Raw genomic sequence first — 8,994 nt, forward strand, 5'->3', positions numbered from 1 at the left:
GTGCCAGCTTCTGTCACCAAGAAAGAGTACCAACTCAGAGAGCTCCCTGCTCACAGCTCCTCCCCAGGTCCCAAAATAGAAGTTTTCCCAGGAAGACCAAGAGCAGATTCTGCCAAAGGCAGAAAGGAAACTTGAAGTGATCCCACAAGAAGGACCCCCTGGGGGCAGGTCTACTCCGTGGTGAGACTGGCAGACCCCAAGCTTTAGGCAATGTGCGCAGGCATGGGGGAGGCTGAGCCTCAGGCAGCCCAGGCCTCCAGCAGGGACCCTTCGCAGGGCCCTCCCCAGCCATTGGTGAGGCTCAAGATCCTAGTAGAATGAACCCATCCCAATTTTAGCAGCTAAAGAAAGCTATTTCAACAGATTTCTGGGCCTGGCCCAACTCCAAGTATAGGCTAAAAACAGTTTCTCCAAAATCCCAGCTCAAAAACCCCAATCCCTTAGCCACTAAACCCCATGTATATACCTTTTGGGAAATGGGAACTGCAAAATGGAGTCAGTGAGACGGGTGATGGGTCTGTGTATTTATTCCTTACTAAAGGGATACACATATGTTGTTTAAAAGCCTCCCTTAACTGCATGTCAATAAACGCTCTGCACTCAGAAGCACTGATGTATTTCCTCCAAGTGATTTTCCCCCTAAGGAGCAATATAATAACCATCCCAGTCTCTCCTGCTTCTGAAGGGTATGACACAATGCCTATTACAAACCAGGACTGGCCAGACAGTTTGGGTGAGACCATTTGGAAAGCAGGGAGTGGTTCATGAATGGAGCTCTTCCTACCTCGCAGAAATAGGCCCCCACTTATTGCCACCACCCCCAGGCCACCCCAGCGAAGATCTCCTAATGACCTCAAGCTCACAGATTGCCCAGGCCACAGGGAAAGAAGGCTAGAAAGAGGGGGAGTGTATGTTTGGCTCCCCTAGGCCATAAGATGCTCTCTGATGACTGCTCAATGTTCAACTCGTAGCCCCCCAATTAAAGAGCACAAATGAGACTTCACAACAAGCAGAATCAGGCTGGCACTTGGAGCCCTCAAACCTCAGCTGCTGGGAAGCAAGTCCCTGCCCCTCGCAGTGGGCCCAGTGCAACCCCTCGGCGGCTCTTGCCCAGAATCCTAGAACCCTCCATCAGACCAAGACCGGCTCCTCTCCAGCTATCTTCCTGCATGAGTGGGCAAGGCCCTCACCCCCACGTAAGCACTGATCCTCAACACACCAAATCCTGTGGCACCTCGGCTGGCACCTGCCCCACAACCTCATCTGTCTTCCCACAAGAGAGCAGTTCAGGGCTCCCCGAACCCAGAGGGGCCCCGAGCCACCCTTGCACCCAGTACAAGCCACTCCGTCCCTCTTTGCTCCCTGGGCAATGAAAAACCCGCCACTACCACCACCCCACTCCCCTGTCAACATGCCCCTTCAAAATGTGTCTATGCTTACGCCATTACATGTATTTCACAGGAAGTACCTAGGAGACAGGCAGCAGTGACTGTGGCAGGCAGGATGAGGGCACAGAGCCAGCTTCTGGCCTGGAGGCTTCAGGAGTGAGGAAGGCCCCCAAGCCACAGCCAACACATTCTCTTCACACATCCTTCCTTCTCACAACAGCAGGTGGCCTCCTTCCCAAAAAGTTGGCTGTCGAGACAGGAGCTGCCCCAGGAGTAGAAGACACACCAAACAAGGTCATCAGTGGGGACTGACCAAGTAGAGAGGACGGGCAGAGCGCCAACAAGGAGCATCACACGTGGTTCGCTGGATGCACGTATGGGAAGGCCTTAAACAGGGGAAGGAGGCTAGGGGGCTCCCACCAGAAGGCCCCGGAGTACATGGTCCAGGCAGGGGAAGGAGACCCCCACACACACACACAGCACCTCCCTGGGCTTGGCTCAGACAAGTGAGGCAGTCCAGTCCCTAGGAGGAGGGTGATCCACAAAGTTGTCGGACTGGTTTGCCCAGGATGGAGAGAACAAGAAATACAAGGTACAGAAGCCAAGGAACGAGGGTCAAACAGGGAGGGTCGTCCAGCGTCAAGGGGCTGTGGTCTGGCACCCAACAGATCTGGCGACAGGAGGCTAGGGGTGGGGAGCTGCAGGGAACCCAGGCCCCGGGTCTACACTATTTCCTGGGTGCTGAGGGGCAGTCCAACAGGCCGAGAATAAGAAGCCAGGAGATGCTAAAAGATGAGGACCCAGGTTTCTGGTAAAGGGGAGAGCCACCACTCCTGAGAAACAAGTGTGAACAGGGACGAGCTCAGGCCAGTGCGAGAACCAGGAGCAAGGCTGAATGCAGGCTGCTGTAAGCCTCAGAACCCTGACAGACCATCTCTCCTTGACCAGACTTAATCAGGCTCTTCGGAGCCCTCTGCTCAGCCAGGCCTGACCTTGGGCTTCCATCTCCGTCCTCGCAGAGTCCAGTTTCAGCAAGAATCCTGCTGAGTCCATTTGGCCAGAATCCCTCACCCTCCGTGTCTGACCAGCAGCTCATCTTCCAACAACCCTCGGGTAACAGCGGATCACCCTGGCCTACCTTCGACAGAATCCTGAGGTCTGTCAGCGAAGGATTACCCTACCCTCTGAGAGATTTTCCATCCACCAACCCCCTCCATTCTGCTCCTTGGCTATTAATCTCCCCTTTTCCAGGCTGCATTTGAGGTTGAGCCCAATCTCTCTTCCCTACTGCAAAACCCCAGAGCAGAAGTCCTTCTATCTATTGCAATAGCCCTACAGAATGTCGGCTTTACTGCTTTAACAAGTGTCTGAATAATAATTTCTTTAACAACACGGAGCTCCAAGTCCTCCTGGACCCAAAATGTGGGAACCACTTGGTCTGGGGCTGGGGCTGGCCTCCCCCACCGAGGTCCAGGGACAGAGCCATCTGCCTGGCCCCGGGGTAAAGGGCTGAACTAAGACAACCAATCTGCAGGCTGGCCAGACACGAGGGAGGTCTCTTCACGACAACAGCCACTCAGCAGGCAACCAGAGCCTCTCCCTAGAGCGGCTGGTGACAGTGGCCAGAGGCACAGGCTGAGGAGAGTCCTGAGCATCAGTAAGGGCGCCACAGACGGGAGATCCTGACACTCCTGCTGCTGGAAGTCACACGGTGGCGTGAACCGCTGCAGTGGGTGTGTGGGGCCCAGTCACCCCTCCTCAGGAGACCCAAATCTGAACATGAGGTGGCTCTTTTCCTTCATGCCATTTTCTGGTAAGCCCGGCTCACCTCAGGCACCCCGAAGGGCCTCTAAGGCTGGGAGCCCAAGACCCTGCCTTGGGGCGGCGCGTCCTGCGACACGCTGTGGCCCTTGGCCCTCCCGGGCTCATAGCTCAGACCTCCAGGTGTAGATGAAAGAGATTCAGGGGACCCTCATTTAATTCCAGCAGCTGCGAGCAACTCTCTCCTAGGTGTCAGGACTAGGAACTCCTCAAAGCCTCTTTTTTAAAAGCTCTCCAGGCCCTGCAGAGTAGCTCAGCACAGGTCCCAGCAGCTGGTACGAGTCATCAGGGAAAACCCAGAGAGGTCCTCAAACCGCTCCTCAGGCTCCAGCCCTGCCCAGCCCCTTGTCCCGGCCTGCCTCTCCCTAAACCTTAGCCGTGCAGGAAAACCCAGCCTCGGCTCTCCCAAATTCCAGGGAACACACAGTCTCAGGGAGCACCAGGGGCTCACCTCTTATCCAGGATCCCAGAGGCCACTTTAGAGCCAGCTGCCATGGCTCTGGGCCCCACAGTGCAGCTGGCAGAGTCCAGCAAGAGAGGAGCCAGTCCCTCCCGTTATCCCGCTGATGGACACCAGGACTCTAAGCCTTCTCCCTGGCTGCTCAGCAAGGGAGGCAGAACAGACCTTGAGAAGTGAAGGGTTTAACCCCACCCTGCCCAGGCCCACTGAAGCTCAGCTGACCAGGCCTCCAAGAGAAAAACTGCCGCACAGCAGAGCCTGGCCCAGCCCCACCCCACCCCACCAAGCCCAGGAGTGGAGAAAGTGGGGTTCCCAGAATCAGCTGCCGGTGAACACTTCGCTGAGAACTGTCAATGTGATGGCGGCAGTCCCAAACCAGAGCGTCAGGCCTAACTCCAGGGCTCAGCTCCTGCTTCTCGGACGTGAAGTGTGTACCTGCGTTTCACAGTGACCCCATGAGAGACAGGAAGGGCAGATTCTTCTCTTATTACAGATGAGAAAATCAAGTCCAGGAGGGGGGAAAAAAAAAAAATCAAAGCCTTGTCCAGGTCACTCAGGCTAGAAAGGAGACACAACCTAAAAGCTGGCCTCCCCCACTGTCCACCCTACAAGCCGGACAATGTTATTTGTCTTCATGCCTGACAGAGGCACTGAACACTTTCCACCACCCAGCCAGGGTCTGTGCTGTTCCAACACACGTACCTGCCCTTGTCTGAACCAAAAAATATGCTGTTAGGTAGAAAATGGACATGGACATGGACATTATGAATACTCCACACTGATTCGGAGAGGACACTGCTATAACGGAAGGTAAGACAAACCAGGAACACTGGCACCCATCTAGGCCAAAGATTCACAAAGCACTAGTCTACACAGTACCCCAGGAACTCTGATGACCAGCCAAGAGTGAGGCCACTGCTGTAAACCCCCACGATCTCTCCCTCTATTCCAGATGGGAAAGCAGAAAGTCCCCGAAAAAGGAGGAATTAGGACTAAGAAGTACGTTAAACCAGGACAGAAGCACCTGGAGTCTCATCACCTCCAATAGTGTTTCCTGGCCCTTCTGGAAGTCACCAGAGACCAAGCAGGTGACAAAGCACAAAAGCCAAGTTCCATAGCATGGCTGGCTCTTTAACATGCCACAAGGGGGGGCTCAAGTGGAAAAATGCAATTAACAGAGGGGTTCTCCCCCCTTCTACAGGCCAGACAACCATCCCAGCCCCACACTCAATCAAGCTTGTTCTCCAGCTTTTGAGGACCTTGCTACCTTTCCTACAGGCCTACAAGCTCAGCCCGAGAGTCTCCGAAATGGAAGAGGAAGGGCAAGGCCTATAGGGGTACCTCTACCTGCTCCCCCTTCTAGAAAAGGTGGCTGCCCCTACCAGCCACATACAGGTAAAGCAAGGGGGAGTCCAGAACATCAGGGCTGACGTGCCAGGGCAGTGATGGGGGGCAGGAGCCCACTTCCCACCCCACCGGCATTAACATCCCTCTTTAAAGGCCACCAGGACCCCGCAACAGAAACAGGGATCATAATCCCAGTGCACAGCCCTCAGCACTGGGGCAGGAGCTGAACATGTGCTGAGTAAGCCTCCACAGCCTGGGACTCACCACAAGTCCTTGGGCCCACGAATGAATGAATGAATGAATGAGCAAAAGAAGACCCGAGGAACTCAAGTAACTTGCCCAGGGTCAGAGAGCAGGCTGCCTCTGCAGACTACCTGCTACCACCCAAACCCACGGTCTCGTTCACCCTCTCTCTGCCCTTCAAATGTGGCACCCCAATTCATCTTTAGCCTCAACAGTGTTTCTTCAATTCATGATTCATGTTTCTGGTGACACAGAAACGTGACACTCAGACCCAGGCCTTGGGAAGAAGTCACAGGCAGGACACAGTGGCAGGCAGATGGGAGGCATTCAGTGCTATTGACCAAATGTCCCCAATCCTCTTCCTCAGGAGGGTGTCAGGAGGGCCACGTGGCTCTTCGGCCAGTGAAATGCCGCTTCTGAGTGGGAGCCTTAAGAGCCAGGGTGAGACTGATCCCTCTCTCTGTCCCTCTGTCCAAGTGTCCGGGAATGTTCCAATTAATCAGCATGGGTTTGCAGTGAGAACAACAGAAAGCAGATATGCAATGGATATGGTATGAGCAATAAACAAATTTCTGCTGCTTTAAGCCTCTGAGATTTGGGGATTGTTACCACAGCAAACCCTGATCTATCTAGACAGATAGAGGCCATGACTCACTCCCCAATCTTCTCTGCATGGAAGTGCTGGGCTTCCCAGTCCCTGGCCCAAGGGAAACAAGCTTCATCACCAGTCCCTCAACAGGGGGCCAGGGATGCCGGCTGCGTGCCCAGACAGATGAGATGCTCTCAGAAGCAGGGGATCAAAGGATCCTGCACTGAAGGACCTACCAGCTCCACTGTGGGCCAGCCTTGTGCAGTGTCCTAAACACCTTTTATACAAAGGCTCTGTCTAAATTTGAAATGACGAGAGCGGCTCACATTGACACCTGGACCAAGTTACTCTGTGACCTCTCTAGAATAGTGTCCTCCTCTGTCATACGGGACGGATACATTATCTATCATACTATGTCGGTTCAAGGGTTAAATGAGTTAATGCGAATAAAGCTTCTAGGATCGCGCTTGATGTATGCGTCCATAAAGAGTACGTCTCAATAAACTGTTACAACACTCTTAAACCTTCCACAAAGCTGCTGTAAACTTGTCCATAACCTCCACTAGGTGTTAACTCCAGCCAGGTTGCCCAGGACTGGCACAATGATACTCTGTAGGCTCAGCCAAACTGAAAACCCATCAAATCCCTGAGCGCACAGTGACCCAAGGGAGGCCTCAGGAAATGTCTCCAGAACCCAGGGCTTCCAGAACTCCCTGGCCTCCACTATCACCATGACCTACAGGGCAGGGCCCCCTCCCCTCCTACACAGGGCATGAGATTTTCCTCCCATTCTCAAACATGGGAAGGGAGGCACCCTCACCTGCCCTCAGAGATTAGGACAGCTGCCCAGCTGGTAAAGGAGGAAAACTTTCCTGGGCAGCCAACTCTCTGAAGGCCCTTCTCCTTCATGCCTTTTCTTCCTCAAGGCAGCCACCTCCAGAAACACCAATCGCTTTGGAGTCCTGCTTGTCTGAATGATGCTACTTAAGCTGAGATCAAGCGCAGAGCAATAAAACACCAGAGAGCACCTACTACCTATGTCCAGCCTGGGCTCTAAGACCACACAGGGCCTACGGGCCAGTCAGGGAGTCGTGAGCCTAGAACAGTGCCTGCAAACAGCACCTGGCACCTCTGGTATCCCACAGACTCTCAATCATGCTTTGTTAAATGACTTGAAGGTCACATTTGATGTTCCAAGCAGTGCAGTTTGAAAATGCAGAGATGGAGAGATGGAGAAATTCTCCAGCTGAAGGTGGGATGCAACAAAGGATGATGCAGGAAGGGGGGAGGGAAAAATCCCTCTGGTGGCCTGTCTCCCAGACACTAGGGATCCTCAGACTGGGACAAAGTTTGGAGACAGCTGAGAGAGGAGTTAGAAGGGCCTATGGGGCCAAGACTGAAGAGGATGCATCAGGGCCCAGGAGGATCCCTGGAAGGAAGGGTGCCTCTGCCAACCCCAGGGCTAGTTGAAAGTAGAAGGGATATAGCGGTGCTGGGAGTGCTCTGATAGCCTAGACACAAATAGGGAAGGGTGGCCCAAGCACTCAGCAGGCATTAACTTCCCCCATAAGGTCAAAGGGTAGGAGGAAGGCTACTTTTGAGGATTTGGCAGGCAGCTACACCCACTCCTATCAGCCCAAGCAACCCCTATCCCGGTAGGAAGACCTCTAGAGAGCAGACCACTGGAGAGAGCACACCAGCAGAGGCTCCTGTGTAACGCCCTGCACTCACGACCCAAAACGCCCTGATGCCCCCAGTCACCAGCACCGCGGGACAGCCACTGAGGGCACTCATCACAGCGGGCAGCCATTGGCCAGGCCAGTACCAGGGCCCACGCCTTTCCCCAGACTCCCCACAGCAAGGACCGCTTCTAGCAACTCCACACGTGTCTCGGAGGTCCCAGGACTGAAGTCCCTACACACACACACACACACACACACACTTCCTACCCACTGGCACCACCACCCCTCCACGCACACACACTTCCTACCCACCCGCACCACCACCCCTCCCCAGCAAGAGGAGCGGCGCGAGACTAGCCAACTCCGTAACCACAGACCCAACTCCACCGAAGCTCCAGTTAGGTCAGGAGTCGAGCTTTGCTCCCAAGCACAACCTCAAACGATCAGCACGAAGAAGCTGGGTCACCACCTACTCAAACTCGGGCCACCCCAAATCCGTGCAGGGCAGAGTGGGGCGCACCGCCAGGGTGAGCCACTCGGTGCACACCCACCCTGGGGCGGGGGAGGGGAGGGACCTCCCAAGTCTGCACCACCCTCTACCTCTGGCCGGAGCTCTGGGGGGCCGAGGGTCCCTGGCCGAGCCGAAAAGAGTGCCCCTCCCTGGGTTCGCTGTCGGGGGCAGGGGGCAGAGCCCCTACAGGCGGCGGCGGCGGCAGTCCGGCCCCTCTCTCCCCGAGCTCTCCCACCCCCGCGCGGACCCGGCACGCACCCGTCCGGGGACGCGGGCAGGGCGAGGGCGACAGAACCCCCAGCGCCAGGCTGGTCGCCCACGGCGGCTCCCACTCCGCCCGGCGCCAGAGTTCGGCTCAGCGGGGTCCGGGCCAAGGCCTCCAGCCCCTCGCGAGCGATCTGGACACAGACAAAGCCAGCGCCGCCCGCGGGGCCGCCTCCGGGGCAAAGGCGAGGAAGCCGGAGGGGCCGAGCCCGAACCTGGGGAGCAGTCCTAGTCCCCAGAGGGTGCTGGGGGGGGTCGGCCTCAGACAATGAGGGGGGTAGGGCCCGACGTTCCAGCGGGGGCTCCGCGCTCCACTCACCCGGGCGCGGCAGAGACGGCGGCAGAGACTGCGGCGGCGGCGGCGGCGGCAGCGGCTCGGCCCGGCTCGGCCGAGGAAGTTAGAGCAAGTTCGGAGGCGCGGGGTGGGAGGGCGCGACTCGGGCCGTCCGAGCGGTGGGGGCGGGGCGCTGAGGGGCGGGGCCGGGGGCGCGGCGCCGGGGACAGCCGAGAAAAAAGCGCCGCTTCTCCGCGCCGTGCAGTGCCGCCCCGCGCGCCTTGGGCCCGCCTCCGGACCCGCCCCGCCCCCGGAAGGCCACGCCCTGGGTACGCCCCTCCCGCCCCCGGCTCGCCCCTCCCCCAGCCCCCCCGGTCTTTCCGCCCGCGCTGCCGCCGCAGCGGCGGCGGGGCCT

At 56.9% G+C, this 8,994-nt stretch overlaps 1 protein-coding gene across 1 annotated transcript in view; it reads right to left on the reverse strand.

The window, feature by feature from the left end:
• The window catches only part of TSPAN14 (tetraspanin 14), a 50,282-nt gene extending 41,509 nt beyond the window's left edge, over positions 1-8,773 (reverse strand). Inside the window, exon 1 of the mRNA XM_081824005.1 lies at positions 8,625-8,773. The gene's annotated coding sequence lies outside the window, so the exon portion shown is untranslated. The remainder of the gene's footprint in view (positions 1-8,624) is intronic.
• Positions 8,774-8,994: the final 221 nt, after the last annotated feature.

This window comes from Leptonychotes weddellii, chromosome 6 (assembly GCF_054177405.1).
Source record: "Leptonychotes weddellii isolate Sample4059 chromosome 6, ASM5417740v2, whole genome shotgun sequence".
Taxonomy (NCBI): Eukaryota; Metazoa; Chordata; class Mammalia; order Carnivora; family Phocidae; genus Leptonychotes; species Leptonychotes weddellii.